Consider the following 15602-nt stretch of genomic DNA (forward strand, 5'->3'; position numbering starts at 1 on the left):
GAATAGTGTTATTGACGTTGTTATCATGCTCTCCTAAATGATTGTTTAGGCGCCTGCCTGTCTGTCCAACAAAGTCAAATGAGATATTGTAAAGCTTCGCCTCCTTAACAGCCTCAATAAATCTTGCTCACACGAGATGCAACATAGCGTTGCTGCACAGGCTGATTGCCTTTCTTGGGTTGGCTACCCTTTGGCCTTAATTTCAGGCATAGCGGAACAGCTTCTGAAGTGCACAAAACATGATGAGCGCGCTCGGTCAAGGAACCAGCCGGTTGAAAGACACAGGTTTGCAGTGCTACCGTATGTTCATGATGTCTCCCATAGGCTAAAAAAGATTAGGGAACCTACAGAAATCGCAGTCCTTTTCTCAGCCCCGGAAAAGCTGGCAAGGCTCTGTAAGTGTGTAAACGCGCCTGAATCACGTCAGAGTTGTTGCTCTGCCGGGCACAGAAAACGTTTTGCGATGTGTGCAACGAATGTGGTTTCCCAAATTCCCATTTTGAGGCAGTAAATATATTGGACAGATAGGCAGGCACCTAAATGATCGTTTAAGAGAGCACTATAACAACGTCAATAACACTGTTCAAGGCCACTTGGGCATTCATTGCCGGGACTGCGGCTGCATGCCCCTCTTTAAGATACGGAAGTTTCAGCGAGACACAACTCACCCGGTAAATTATTGAAGCTGATTTCACCAGAAAACTGGGTAGTGTGTGCGTTAGTGGCCCCTCTATCACGCTGACCCCTAGTAAAATTTTGTATCTAAACAGATAGAAATTGTGATGTTTTTTTTTTCAAGTGACCATGTTCTTTTTACAATGACTTGCTGTTAGAACACCCCTTGCGGCTGGCTTTCATTTTCTGCGCATGACCCCTCTGTGTATACACACACGATGTGGCAACGCAATAAAATATTGTTGAAAGTCAGTGGAGTGTGTCTCTCGCAGTCCTTGTCCTTCACGCTGTACGTCATTTCTTATACTGAACAGCCAATATTGATTCAAAATTAGAAAAATATAGTACACATCTGAGCTGCAAAAATGCAAGTGATGCAGCAAATGGCCTTTAGCTTTCCAAAAGAAAAAGAAATGTTCACGGTTAACCACGAGGTGCAGGGACTCCATTCTCTGAGCATCTTGACCAATAAATGCAGCGCATGGCATTGCTGGAATCTTGCATCCTGCATTAGCAAAATAAGAAGAGAATCATGAGAATTCAGCCCGTGCAATTACACACGTACTTTGCGGAAAAATGATAATTAATGTGACTGGGCAGAATGCACCGCTCAGGCAACTGGGCAAGACAAGTGAAAGGTAGAAGTTTCTATTTTGCAAATTAAGGAATTGCATGTTACTGTGAATGCTAAACCACTATGTCATTGTGAACACAAGGTACATACAGCAGCAAAAACATAAATTTACAGTAGCCTTTTCACCATAGAAAATAAGAGTGAATAAAGTTTAAAGACTACCAATGACATCTCTCAACAACAGACATTTGTCCAAGAGTGTGTATGTGACCTTAATACAAAATTGACATTATGAAATCTGCAATATATCTGCATTACACTTTATAAGTACTGCAGGTGAGAAGCTTACGGGATATGGCACATTAAGAGTTAAATGCACAAGGCATTAAAAATGACTGTTTTTACACAACATTATTACACTAGGAGACAAAGAGAACTGTTTTACAGAGTGTGCACACAAAATGAAAATGAGGGAATCCCCACTGGCATTCTCATTTGCCCTGAAATACATGCATCCTGCCCAACAATATCCAACTTTACAATGCAGTTTATTAGACACTTTCTGCATCCTAAAATTTATCTTGTATTTCTTATTTACTAATTTAGTAAGAATGGGCATTTTGGCATACTTTCCTCGAAAATTTAGCATGTGTGATCAACTATTTTTCTTAGAGCACGCCCCCTTCTTTCAATGGGTTAGCATGGCAATGCACTGACAAGTAGTATTCCCTTATTTAAACTTATGATCCTTCCTCATGCTCCCACTTCATGCTCTAAACTGTGATGCCAATCCGATGCAGTTTATGTTAATCTGTGACTATTTACATGGCCCTTCTTTCTGTAGCCTCTCAACTAGAGTCTGAAATTTCTTGTCTCCTAGAACAATCGTTTTTCTTGCCCAAAACATATTGCACGGTTACCCCTCATAGGGGATGGGGGGGGGGGTGTACTGTATATGAGTTTTCACATATTCAATGAACCTCAGAGACACAACCATTTCTCATCCTGTGTTGCTACTACCCGCATGAGTCAGAATGGTTGTAAATTGGCTACCTGCCCTCTCTCGCTTAAAAGTACATTTTGCATGTGGAAAATAACCACAAGCATCACATTTCATTGAATGAGTGCTCCTGTGCATGTTATTTTTTCCGTCCTGTAATGGCTAAGTTCAACATGGTCAAGTTGTTTGAAAACTGTCTAGCCTCAACCAATACTTTGTGTAGTTTCAAAATTATGATACATTCATTTTTCAAAACTTGTCCCAAATTCAGCACGAGACATTTTCATGATGCAAATGAGGTAAGGTTGTGCTCAGAGACTATGATAGGCCTACTATATTCTGCAAAACTATGTGAAATGAAATATGCTTGCAATTTTCGTGAGCAGCTAGCTCAGTACAATTAGGCACATTACCTGCGGAAACGTTTTTTTAACGCCCTCGAGAGGTCCTGGTTTCTTGTAATTTCTTCAAATCCCTTGCAGTCTAGATTGCAATTCGGTGCATTTTAATTTTGATATTGTATTCAAAATAAAAACAGCTGAAATTTTAAGGTTTTGATAATTATATGGGAATAAATTAAAGGTAGAAGAGTGTAATGCAATGAGCAAATAACAAGCTCATTGCAGAGAGTAAACAAATATTCCTTTCCTGCAAATAAATTGGTAGCAGGAAGGTCATACGAAATTAGCAGTGAATGCACAATAAAGAATATGATGCTAAAATGCCCCGGCATTCTGTGAATATTCTTGCACAAATAAAATCCTCATTATGAATGACCATCAAGAAAATGCAAATGTATACTTTGGATCAGCAGTCATACCTGCAGTATGCACTGTACCATCGGCAATATTTACAACCACACACAACTGCACATCATATGAAGCTTAGGCGGCCAAGGAGCCAGAGTTTTAAATTATAACTTGACTTATTATATTACAATACACAACTATATCTACTTACAATGTTGTCTTCTCAACCGCTTTCAAGAAGACATTAACCCTCTGTCTGAAGGCGAACGCAAGTGGCTTGCTCTTGATGGGGGGCGCCAAGGCTGGGCATTGTGAAATTGCTGCTACCATCTGCATGACCTGCGAGAAACGACGCTCTAAGTACAAGATCAACAAATGCTATTAGAGCAAAAGACAAGATCATTGGCAATGAGCCTCGTTTTGGTTTGAACGAGAAAAGACAAGAATATGGACTTTGTGCTGCTTACTGAAGAAGCAAGCCTCCTTCCAGATGTTGCAGTCATGCATTAAGATTGTCACACAGCTGCATGCTTGTATGCTGCTGTCGCCAGTACGCCAGTATGCTTCGAAGCAGGCACGTACCCAGGGGGGGGGGGGGCCCGGGGGGCCCGGCCCCCCCCCCCCGAAATCAAGTGACATACCCCCCCCCCTCCCCACCCACGCCACCACTCCTCACACATTCCTAAAGCGCCACCAGATCAATGTTGAGACTTGACAGCTATTCATCGGTCAGCATTATGCTGCCTTTTTCACTCCTTTTAGATGCAGTAGTTATCGGCACCTCTTGTAATGTGAAGGACAGGTTTCTCATAGATTCCGCACCCACGCGATTAACTCGAGATGCGTTCAGTTGTCACCATCTATTCAACCGTCGCGTGCATAGCTGTTGCTTTTATTAGTTTACCCTCCTTTGTTTAGGCTGATCCTGGGACCAGGAGAGGGATGCGGCTGTTACTCAGCTGGTCTGTACTCCCACGGAATGAGTGGCGGCCGGAGAAAACGCCAATTGCGTTTAACTTTTCCCTTTGCTTCATTATTTTATTGAGTTACGGCTCGCCGCGACGCTGGCAGATGCCCGGAACCATATACACGTGATACGGGTTAGATAAGGTAGGAAATAAAATAATGTAAAAGAGCATCCATCATGAAATCCTGCAATAACCCTTAAACCCATAAGCAAGATGACTGTCGCCCGTTACGTCGTCTGTTTTTCCCTAATTGTATAGCACTTTTTGTGCAAAATTGGCAACTGGAAACAAAAATCGCAAGTTGAGAAATTAAGCAATCTGCTAAGGGAGAGAGCCAAGACAACAAGCAAACTGCAAGCAAAAGCGAATAATCAAAAAGTTAAGCGTTGTTTATGAGACTATTTATGGATCAACATCTTTTTATTGAAAAAGGAAGTAGAGAAAACGCCGCCGGAAGTGGAGAACAATTACTTGTTTTGAATGACGCTTCTACAGTTATCGGTCGAACCGCCTCACGTAGCCACTTCTTGGCTGTGCTTGTGTGGGTGTTTTTCTAACCTTTCGCGGTGAGCGCAGTACGTCTCGAATCGCAGAGTCCTGCGCTTTACGCCGTTGTATGGGACTGGCGGCCGCACAGCGTTACGCAATTCGCGGAACTGTCAAAACTGATCAACAAGGCGAAAATAACTGATATTCGAAACTATAACATGAGAAACACTGAATAAGCCGTAAAAAATGAACGCAACCTGAAATCAGTAAAAAAGAAACCTGGCATTGGACAAACCATGATGTATGCACTAAAAGATAAAAAAGGAAATATCATCAGCAATCTTGAAGATATAGTAAAAGCATCGGAAAAATTCTAAGCTGACCTATATACAGTATCCAGAGTCACGATACCTCACTTAGAAACAGTAATGAACAGGATACAGAAACTCCTATTTGACAGAAACCACATTTGAAACACACAGAAACCCAGAAACCCACATTTGACAGCTTCTGCAGAGTTAAACACCTGGCATTTCCCTGGCATAGCGAATCTTGTTACACAAAGATGGAAGACGACGAAGTGCCTTCTTGGTAGAACGCGCTTCCGATGGGCTGTGCGAATTTTGGCCTTTTTCGGCAGTCTTTCGATCTTGTTTTCCTAGGCTTTGTGCTCAATCGACGACGGAACTCGAGAGGACCACGAGGATACCGCTTTCTCCGCAAGTGGGACCTTATTTCCTCCATTTTTGGACTTTGTGTGTTCAACGCAGCACGTAGCTGAGGCGCTGAGGCTACCGCGGCCGATCGGGCCCGCGGCGTCCCCACCGGAGGATCGTTTGCCGCTCGTGGTCGCGCGGAAGTTGTGAATCATGGCTGCTATGGAAGGAGCGACTACACCCGAGGAATCTTCGGTTCCAGGACAATGGTACGCTAGCGAAGGAGGAAGGTACGTGCCGCTAGAGAACAGCGGGCAGAAAAGTGCGAAACAGCGAGCCCGGCAGAGGCAAGCAGGCAGGAAAATGGCGGCCAAGTCGATCGAGCGTCAGGAGGAGGAAATAACTTTAATGTGTCCTGAGGAACCCCTCCCCACCCACTCTTGGTTTAGTGGGCGGCAGGGGTCGCGGGCCGCACCCACGTTGGGACGGGAAGCCCGTGAGCCTCCGCCCTTTCGTGAGCCCTCTGGACGGCCCGGAGCTGGGTCTGGTGGTCGTCGCTTTGCAGGGCGTCCACCCAGTCTTCTTCTTTAGTGAACACGGTGCCGCTTAACGCGGAGCATTGCCAAAGCATGTGCGCTAGCGAGCAGTAAGATTCGCCACAATCCGGACATTGCGGCTCTACTTCTGGTGAATAACGGCTCAGTCTGCCTCTCGAGGGGAACGACCCTGTCTGAAGCATTCTGAATATCGATGACTGTGGTCTAGTGAGTTTAGCGTGGGGGAGTGGGAAGGTCCTCCTCGACAGCTGATAGTGTGTTGTTATTTCGTTGAAGGTGAGCAGCGGGTCTCGGTGCTCCCCTCCCTCCCCGCCAACTCGCTCGCCACGAGCGTCAGCATACGCGCATTCCAGACGGCGCCGAGAAAATTGTTCTCCGACCACGTGGCGGCTTAGTTAAGCTTACAAAATATGGAACAGCATATCTGACTGACGTCATCAAAATGTCGGCGGGGATTAACCCACGCGAAGAGAAGGAAGATATAATAACTCCAAATATGAAGCAGCACTCCGTTCTCGTCATCACTACGAGTGCGGAGAGGAAGCTGAAGTACGCGAGCGTGAAACACCTCATGTTCGACGGAGAACAAGTGGAGACGTTCGCCTACGTGGCCACCCCCGAGCACTGCGGAAAGGGAGTCATCCACGGGGTTCCACTCGGATACTCCATCGAAGAAATTCTGTACCGCCTAGACCGCAAGGATAACCCCGAGATTCGAGGCGTCCGCAGGCTGGGAAAAGATTCACAGTCGATCTTTATCCTCTTCAAGGAGAAAGAAGTGCCAAGGTGGATTTACCTCAACGGGGCACCGCACAGATGCCAGCTGTACCGCAAAAAATACGAAGTGTGTGTCGCCTGTGGCCGACTCGGACATCGCGCTGACGTGTGCCCAGACCCGACGAACGTCAAGTGCCGGGGCTGCGGCCTCGAGAACCCGTCAAGTGACCACAGGTGTGAGCTGAAATGCCAGCTGTGCGGCAAAGGCCACGCCCTAGGAGATCCCAAGTGCCGAGAACTCTTCCGCGCTCCCTACGAAGTTAAGAAGCGACAGTGGGAGAAGATGGGACAAGCAACGACGACTGGTGGGGGACATCAGAGTCGAGAACGCGAACCCAAAGAGGGAAAAGACTTCAAGTTCCGCGAGGACTCTTTCCCAAAACTGGAAGCAAATCAGAGCAGACCATCGCCGCCGCCCAAAGGACGCTCCGGTTCCCATGCCAGGAGCCAGTCCAGGGGGCGCTCGAGCTCAAGGGACCCTGCCAACCCATGGAGACGAGGTAGGAGCAAGGAGCGTAAGGGTGTAAATTTCGCGGGCAAGGTCTCCCAGGAAAATAATCAGAGGGATAAACGGGACGAGGAAATTGAGAAATTAAAGAAAATGGTCGAAAAATTAACAGGGATAGTCGATTCGCAACGGTCCGAAATCCAAAACTTAAAGAAATCACAGAGGCAGGCAACCCCTCCTCCGCAACAACCCATTAGACAGATGACCCCCCCAGCGGCACGTCAACAGCCGCAAGGAGAGGATAAGATGGTCACAGAGGCGTCCCTCCCGCCACCAACGAAACGCAAAATTCAAGACGCCGACCCTATTGAGGCTATAGAAAAAAGGGTCGTAAATTTGGTAAGATTAGAGGCCAAGATGAATGAATTTATGAACCATATCAACATCCAAATTCAAACTGTCCTCGGGGCAGTTCAGAAACAGGCCGAGGAATGCCAAAGGCTAAGGAATGAGATGGTCGCCATGAGCGGGTGGCAACAGAATATGGAACAGATCGTCACGCAACTGCAAAATGGCCAGGCGCGCAAATGAAAATCAAATCTGGCAGTGGAACTGTCGCGGCTTCCGGCGCAAGCGGTCGATTCTGCAACAGTACCTTCCGCTATTAGATGAGACTCCTTTGGCGATTGCCCTCCAGGAAACTGGAGGACCCGCAAAACTGTCAGGTTATCAGGCATTTCATAGTGGCAGGGGGGAGAAATCCTCGGTCACAACACTCGTGAAAAGAAATATCGCGGCCATTGAACACGATTTAGAGTCGAGAGAGATCGAGAACGTGTTTGTCGAAATTCTAACCGGAAAACAGAAGGACCCTAGTTTATTCCTTCTAAATTTATACAGCTCACCCAGGCAAAGGAAGGTGAGGTTCAGGGCTCTGCTTCGCAAGGCCCTCAAAATTTCAAGCAACCAGCCACTGTTGATAGTGGGGGACTTTAATGCACATCACCAGGAATGGGGGTACCCGCACCAAAGCCCGAAAGGCAGACAGCTGTGGGAAGATACGCATGACATAGGGCTCACTCTGCACACGGACCCTGAGAGTCCAACGAGGGTGGGCAATAGCGTTAGTAAGGATACATCTCCAGATCTAACATTCTGTAAAAACATTAAAGATCTAGAATGGCATAATTCGGATCAAAATTTTGGCAGCGACCACTACATAATTGTTTCCATACTGAAAGTGGGCCTTCAAACGCGCAGGGCTCGCGCGCCCTCCATCGTTGAATGGGATAACTTTAGAGATATCAGGAGAGCGCAGGAACTGGGGCCCATCAGAAACATCGAGGAATGGACGACGGCGCTCAAATCGGACGTTAGAAGGACGACAAAAACGCTCGAAGGGGATAACGCCCCGGAGATAGCGGACAGCCGTCTTCTGCATATGTGGGAAGCTAAGCAAAGCATGGAACGTCGTCTCAAAAATCAGAAATGGAACCGCAACCTCAGAAGAAGGATTGCTAGGCACAATAAGGAAATCGAAGATTATACTTTTAAAATATGCGAACAAAATTGGGCCAACAAGTGTGACGAAATGGAGGGGAGCATGCACCTCTCCAAGACGTGGAACATCTTCCGGCATTTGTTGGACCCTGCAAGCTCGAAAACTCAATCCGGTATAAGATTGGCAAAAGCTAGGCACGCGTTCGTAGGGAACGATGATTATTTCATGAAGAAATTAATTGAGACGTTCGTGGGGGAAACATCGCGAACTCCACTACCCGACTATGGTGGAGCGCCTAACGAGGCGTTGGACGCCCCCATCATAGAAGCGGAAGTGCGAGCAGAGATTGTAAGACTCAGAACGAAGTCGGCTCCAGGTCCTGACGGGGTAACGAACAAAATGCTCAGAAACTTAGACGATGATTCCATTAGCTATCTAACGAAGTACATGCAGGAATGTTGGGAAAAAGGCGAGCTCCCACAACAGTGGAAGACGGCAAGCATTACTTTAATACCAAAACCCGGGAAGCCTCCGCAATTGGAAAACTTACGGCCAATTTCCTTAACTTCATGCGTGGGGAAATTGATGGAGCACGTCGTCCAGGCCAGACTGATGGGCTTCATGGAGCAGGGCGATCTGTGGCCACATGAGATGGTCGGGTTCCGACCTCAATTGTGTACGCAGGACGTCATGCTCCAAATCAAACATGATATAATAGACTCAAGGTCTAAAGATGCAAAAGCAATTATGGGACTGGACCTCACGAAGGCTTTTGACAACGTAAAGCATGAGGCGGTCCTGGAAGGGCTGAACAAGAATAATGTAGGTACCAGGACGTATCGATACATCAGGGACTTCCTGACGGGAAGAACTGCTTGCATGAGGTTCCAAACGCTGGAATCCCCCACAATTGAGCTAGGGAGTAAGGGTACGCCCCAAGGATCAGTGCTGTCTCCCCTACTCTTCAACGTGGCTATGCGAGAACTCCCCGAGCAATTGGCAAAGCTCGAGGGATTAAAATTTAGTATATATGCGGATGATATCACCCTCTGGGTCAACCGGGGAAGTGATTCAGCCGTCGAAAGCCTGCTCCAGGCCGCCACCGACATCATAGTCGATTACGCGGCCGAGAGAGGCCTAGCATGCTCGCCGCAGAAATCAGAATTGTTTATATACAATCCGAAACACTTAAGGTGCAAGGCACCGTCGGAGATCAAAATTAAGGTGGCGGGTAAAGAGGTACCAATAGTAGAGCAAATTAGAATCTTGGGCCTGATTCTCCAGTCACACGGCTACAATGGCGAGACCCTCAAGAGGCTGCAGAATCACGCATTACAGACCCTGAGCCTAATTAGGCGGGTGGCCAGCAAAGGTCGAGGGCTAAAGGAAAAAAATTTATTTAAGCTAATACAGGCGTACATATTCAGCCGGGTGAGCTATGCAACGCCATATCTCGATTTGAAAGTGGTGGAAAGAGAAAAGATTGATTCTCTAATGAGAAAATGCGTAAAACGAGCGCTGGGACTGCCCATGTGTACATCAACAGAGAGACTGATGGCTCTAGGAGTGCACAACACATGGGCAGAACTGGCGGAAGCGGTGCGAACCTCTCAAATTGAGAGACTTAGCACCACGAAGACAGGAAGAGCCATATTGGCCAAAGTTGGAATAAACCCGGACAGAGGCCCCACCCAAAAGGTGGAAGTAGATAGGGAAATTAGAAAAAATCTGATTATCCCCCCTCTGCCAAAAAACATGCACCCGGAACATAACAAAGACAGGAGGCATAAACGAGCCGAAGCATTAAAAATTAGATTCGGTAATATCTCGGAGCATGAGGTGGCCTATGTAGACGCGGCGGGAGGTAGCGGCAGTTTTACGGTGGCAACGGCCGTCAGCGGCCGGGGTATTCCCGTGACTGCTGTCACTCTGCGCGGGCGCAACATAGAAGTTGCCGAGGAAATTGCGATCGCATTAGCTTGCGCTGGAACGGACGCGAAATTTGTGATCAGTGACAGCAAAACTGCCATACAAAATTTTAGCAAGGGAAGGATCTCGCCCTTAGCGGCCAGAATCCTAGGCCAGAGAAAGCTAGATAGAAAAATTCAAATAATTTGGACTCCGGCGCATGAAGCCGTCCCCGGCAACGAGGCGGCCCACGAGCTGGCTCGAGATCTCTACCGCCGAGCCGCTACGGGGCCCCTCGATGACCGAGGGAGCGGAGAGCGCATGCTAAAATATGGGGAGATCACGCAGCATTATAGATTGGCTCGTAGACTGGTATCCCCGCCAGACCCAAAATTAAACAACAGACAAGCAGTCGCGTGGAGACGACTACAAACTTATACATATCCGCACCCGGTTATGGCGAACCACATGTTCCCCGAGGCCAGGAGCGATAAGTGTAATCTTTGTGGGGCGAGAGGGACCCTCGACCACATAATATGGGAATGTCCGTACTCTCCCGGGGGAACGCACAAAATAGATAGTAGAGACACCTGGGAGACCCTGCTGCGCAGCTCGGACCCTGAAATCCAGCTCCGGCTCGTCCAACTGGCCGAAGAGGCTGCTGGGACCCAAGACCTCCCAGCCTGCATCTGAGGCGGCGGCACTCGCCCCCTGACCTGTGCGTCGGGGGGTGGGCAGATCACCTTTTTCCGTTGGACATTAAAGTTTATTCTATCTATCTATCTACACAAAGATGCTTGAGGCTGCCTCACCAAATTACGCTGCCGCATTTCCTCCCTAAATTTCTATTTATACAGGTCGGGTTTGGTTCCCTCTCCCCTTTGTTCTTTTTGTGAGGAGGAGGAGACGATACAGCACTTTCTTCTATCTCGCCACCGCTTTGCTGCGTTAAGAAAAAGATTGTTGGAGATACCTTTTCGAAGAATTGGCCTGGACTTGACAGAACCTGCAATTCTTTCGTTCGGGCCGTCCACTTTGGGATTCAGCCACAGGGATGTATGCTTCGCTGTCCAAACATTCCTTACAGAATGTAAACGAATGCCCTGCTAAATTCTATTTTTTTATTACTTTTACATTAATTATTCTTCATTCAACAGCACCTTCCTGATTTTATTTTAGCTGGTAATTCAACCCTATTCAATGCTATTCCCATAGATATTAGGAAATTTATGCTCTATATTATTTTGGAATAATCCACCCATTTCTTGGCCAATCCCCCATCGTGGGTAGGAGCCACACGTGCCACAGGCTACAACTACAACAGCAACAACAAAGGAACAAGAGATCAGGATCACCAGTCGGCCACTAGAGACTGTGAAGGAGCACGTTTATCTAGGTCAATTAATCACAGGCAACCCTCATCATGAGAAGGAAATTCACAGAAGAATAAAAATAGGTTGGATCGCATACGGCAGACTGCCAGCTACTGACTGGAAGCTTACCATTATTATTGAAAAGTAAGTTGTGCAATCAGTGCATTTTGCCAGTGATGACACATGGGGCAGAGACTTGAGAGCAAGTTAAGGACAGCGCCAAGAGCGATCGAACGAAGATTGCTAGGCATAAGCTTAAGAGAGAGAAAGAGCGGTTTAGATCAGAGAGCGAACGGGTATAGACGATATTCTAATTGACATCAAGAGGAAAATATGTAGCTAGGCAGGTCATGTAATGCGCTGGTTAGATAACCGTTGGACCATTAGGGTTACAGAATGGTTACCAAGAGAAGGAAAAGGCAATCGAGGACTACAAAAGACTAGACGGAGCGATGAAATTAGGAAATTCGCGGGCGCTAGTTGGAATCGGTTGGCGCAGGACAGGGGTAATTGGAGATCGCATTGCAGGGAGAGGCCTTCGTCCTGCAGTGGACATAAAACATGATGATGATGATGATGATGATGGAGGTGGTGGGCGCCCCCCCGAAAAAATATCCTGGGTACGTGCCTGCTTTGAAGTTTATTATTTCAAGTTAAATTGATTATTGTGTTTTCTTGCCAATTCTTGGCAAACAGACCAGCAATGAAATAGCTCACTTACACACATACTCCCTTTTGAGGAGAGAACTCACACACACGCACGCATGCATGCATGGGCGCACACACACACACACGCACACACATGCTTCTACAATATGAGCAGCTTCCTGTGCTTGACACACATACATTTTTTTTATCCTGTGTCACTCCTACTGTTAAGACATAAAAAATCCTTTGTGTTACCAACCCCAAACTCCTCAACCTACACCTCCAGCTTAAACACTTTCTCGAGGGCCAGGACAAGCCTTCTAGCTTCCCCAGTGCTCCAAACTGTAGTTACGAATTTCAATAGGGCTATAGGCGACAGCTCTCGAAGGGCATGCAAATTACTCGGAGACCTAAAGCTTGTATATGATACCTCTACAGCACAACACTTCAAATTTTCAAAATTCATTAAAGCTCCTGAAGACAACTGCTATATACGTAGAACGTCTCGAATAACCTGCCGCTAACAATTTCAGCGGTTGTCTGCAAAAAAAGAAATGTGGGCTAATGGGAAATCCACGTCTTTAAAACACACTACCAGATTTCTTAATCATTTATTTATGCTCTGGATGTACCGTTCCTTTCACAATAAAAAACAAGGCTATTGATTTATCAGTGCATGGGAGGAAAAAGGACGAAGCGTATACTTGGCGCCTTCCCACTGGTCCTCCCGAGAAAAGGCGCCTCATAGAGCAGTTGTCCAGGGTGGCTTGAAACCAAACTCGGCTTTCAGGCGGGAACATTCGCTGCACCAAATCGGAAGAGTTTTATTGCGAGTAAAACTCTACCGGCCTCATGAAATACACACGCACGCACACAAAACGCACCCACACGCACACACAAGTATACGCACTCTCAAAGCGCAGACACAAAAGCGCGCACGCGCACATTGATGAACACAAACAAGCACACATACATGCATGCAGGCAGACACGCTAACACGTGCACGCACACACAGCGACCCACAGACAACACACTCACAAAACACGTACGCACTAGACACGCGCAAACACGCCGGTCCATACAAACCGGCATGTACTGAACGCGCGCGCGCGCACTCACTCACACACACACACACACACAGCGAGCCGAGCGCACGCACGCACACACAAATCAAGCCGAGCGCGAGCACGCGCACACGCACAGACAAAGCGAGCCGAAAAAATGCTGAAGGCGTCCGGCAAGCAGCAACAGCAGCACGCGACCGCATCAGGGAGAACCAATACCGCGCCGGTTCCTTCGAAAGGTGGCTAGGCCAGTCCTTTTTCTACGCGACGCAAAAGTGGTCGACCACATTTAACTGAAGTACAAACGACCGTATTACAAGCAGCCGCGCTGAACGCACAAGAGAATCACATCAATGAACGTTCAAGCGCTGAGAAACAAAGCGTAACTATGCAGGCGCACCACGCCCGATGTAGATTTGACAAACATTAGTCACACGGGACGCGATCGAGGTAGTTAACTTGCCCTAGTAGGAGTGCAGCTGCTCTTGCTCTTACATTAGCGAATTATGAATTATGCTACGAGATCACAGTGAGATATTTCTAAAGCGAACAAAACAAATACCAAATAAACGGGCACTTGCCTGAAAGTTTCCATCATGCCAGTACTACCGACCGGGCACGTTGCAACTTCTCGTTTCAGCCTTCGTGGATCCATCTTCCAGTGCGTACGAACGCTTTGCTTTGAAGTGGGGCACGAGTAATACACAAAGCATGGGCCACATATTTTTCTACCCCGCGCGCAAAACAAATCACACGTTTAAAATTACTTCTCACAGCGCACGACGCGAACGCACGCGAAAACGAGCATGATGGCGCAGCTTCCGCGTTCCCGTCCTGCCGCGCGCCGAAGTGATGGTACAGCGTCGGCCGTCACTTCCGGTCGCTTTTCATTGGGCATGGGGCGGCCGCGCAAATTGAACGTTTATTCTGACAGGTTTGCTTGCTCGCATGGCCGCCTGTTTGCTGGTGCTTCGTTGTGGTCTCTAACTAGAGCGGTGAGGCGGGTAGTTACTACTACGTTTCGTGCGGGGCATTTTATTTTGGGGTGGGGGGCGCAGTCTGTGCTGCATCACTGAGGGTACAGTACACAAATCGGGACCGTGAGCGAGACGATCGGCGCTCTTCTGCTGGTGCGATTAGATTATTCGCTGCGTCCGAACGAAGCAACTTTGCGAGGTCACAGCGTAGTTTCAGTGATATCATGGCTCGATAAAGACGCTCACATCTTGGTCGTGCGATAGCGACGCGTAAACATTCATGAGGAGACTGAAGACTGCGTTTGCAAGTGCGTATGCTCTGGATAAGAAATTACAGCTTTGACGACACCAGCCCTTAATATATAGGCTCAGCCTTACAAGCTGTATTTGAGGATGCACTTAGAAAGCAGATCAGTAGCTTAGTAAGCCTCTGAATGAATTAGGCAAGGTACGTGGAAATTCGGGTTTGAGAACTTCCAACGTGATCTCGCCTCTATAAGTCTTCTTTATGGATTCACCATGCAAATTGTATGTTGATGCCATTGTACAGCAGAGGCTCGTCCAACAGCACGTCCCTGTTTGTTCAGCAATGTATCCAAACAGCTTCTTCCATTTCACCACTTTTTGTTGGGCTATTAAGGGCACCGAAATATTAGTGCAGAATTGCGAAAGTTGCTCTCGTGTTTTCGCTCTGCTACTGCAGTTTTTCTAGAAGTGTTTAATTGCATGTTAATATTCCTGTGAGCACGAAAAATAATGATAATGGAATTGTAAGTGAAAGGGCGTTCTTTTTCTGGATGATACATTTTTGGAGTGGCCGTCATGCCAGTAACATCAGAATCCTTGAAGAAATATCGACAGTCACTTAGGAATGGGAAAACTTAATCGCTTCACGCATCTACACTTGTAATTGTCACGTGACCATGATACGTTAGTTCATACATTGTCACGTGTTTTTCACAATACTACCTTAATATCCCGTAATCCACCGTGCTATAGTTTGTACGAACCTTAATGCAATTTATTCCACCCTTATTCACATTATTTCACATTATTTACCCATAATTGCTCATACTTAACGCTGTTGTATTTACTACCTTCTGTATCACTACTGACGTCATACAAGACGGTGATGACTTCACATTTTATTTATTTATTATATACATTCAAGGCCTAGTAGGCACAAAAGAAAGAAGTGGTGAAAATATGCAATAATTGCAATGCAGCGCAAAAATAGA

General features: G+C 47.1%; 1 long non-coding RNA gene across 1 annotated transcript; it reads right to left on the reverse strand.

The window, feature by feature from the left end:
• Positions 1–935: 935 nt before the first annotated feature.
• On the reverse strand, positions 936–14125 carry LOC139051510 (uncharacterized). Its single transcript, XR_011509406.1, has 3 exons — positions 13969–14125; positions 3210–3337; positions 936–1180 (listed from the first exon to the last, which is right to left on the reverse strand). It is a non-coding gene; the product is annotated as an uncharacterized lncRNA (long non-coding RNA).
• Positions 14126–15602: the final 1477 nt, after the last annotated feature.

The sequence above is a fragment of the Dermacentor albipictus genome, unplaced genomic scaffold, assembly GCF_038994185.2.
Source record: "Dermacentor albipictus isolate Rhodes 1998 colony unplaced genomic scaffold, USDA_Dalb.pri_finalv2 scaffold_12, whole genome shotgun sequence".
NCBI lineage: Eukaryota > Metazoa > Arthropoda > Arachnida > Ixodida > Ixodidae > Dermacentor > Dermacentor albipictus.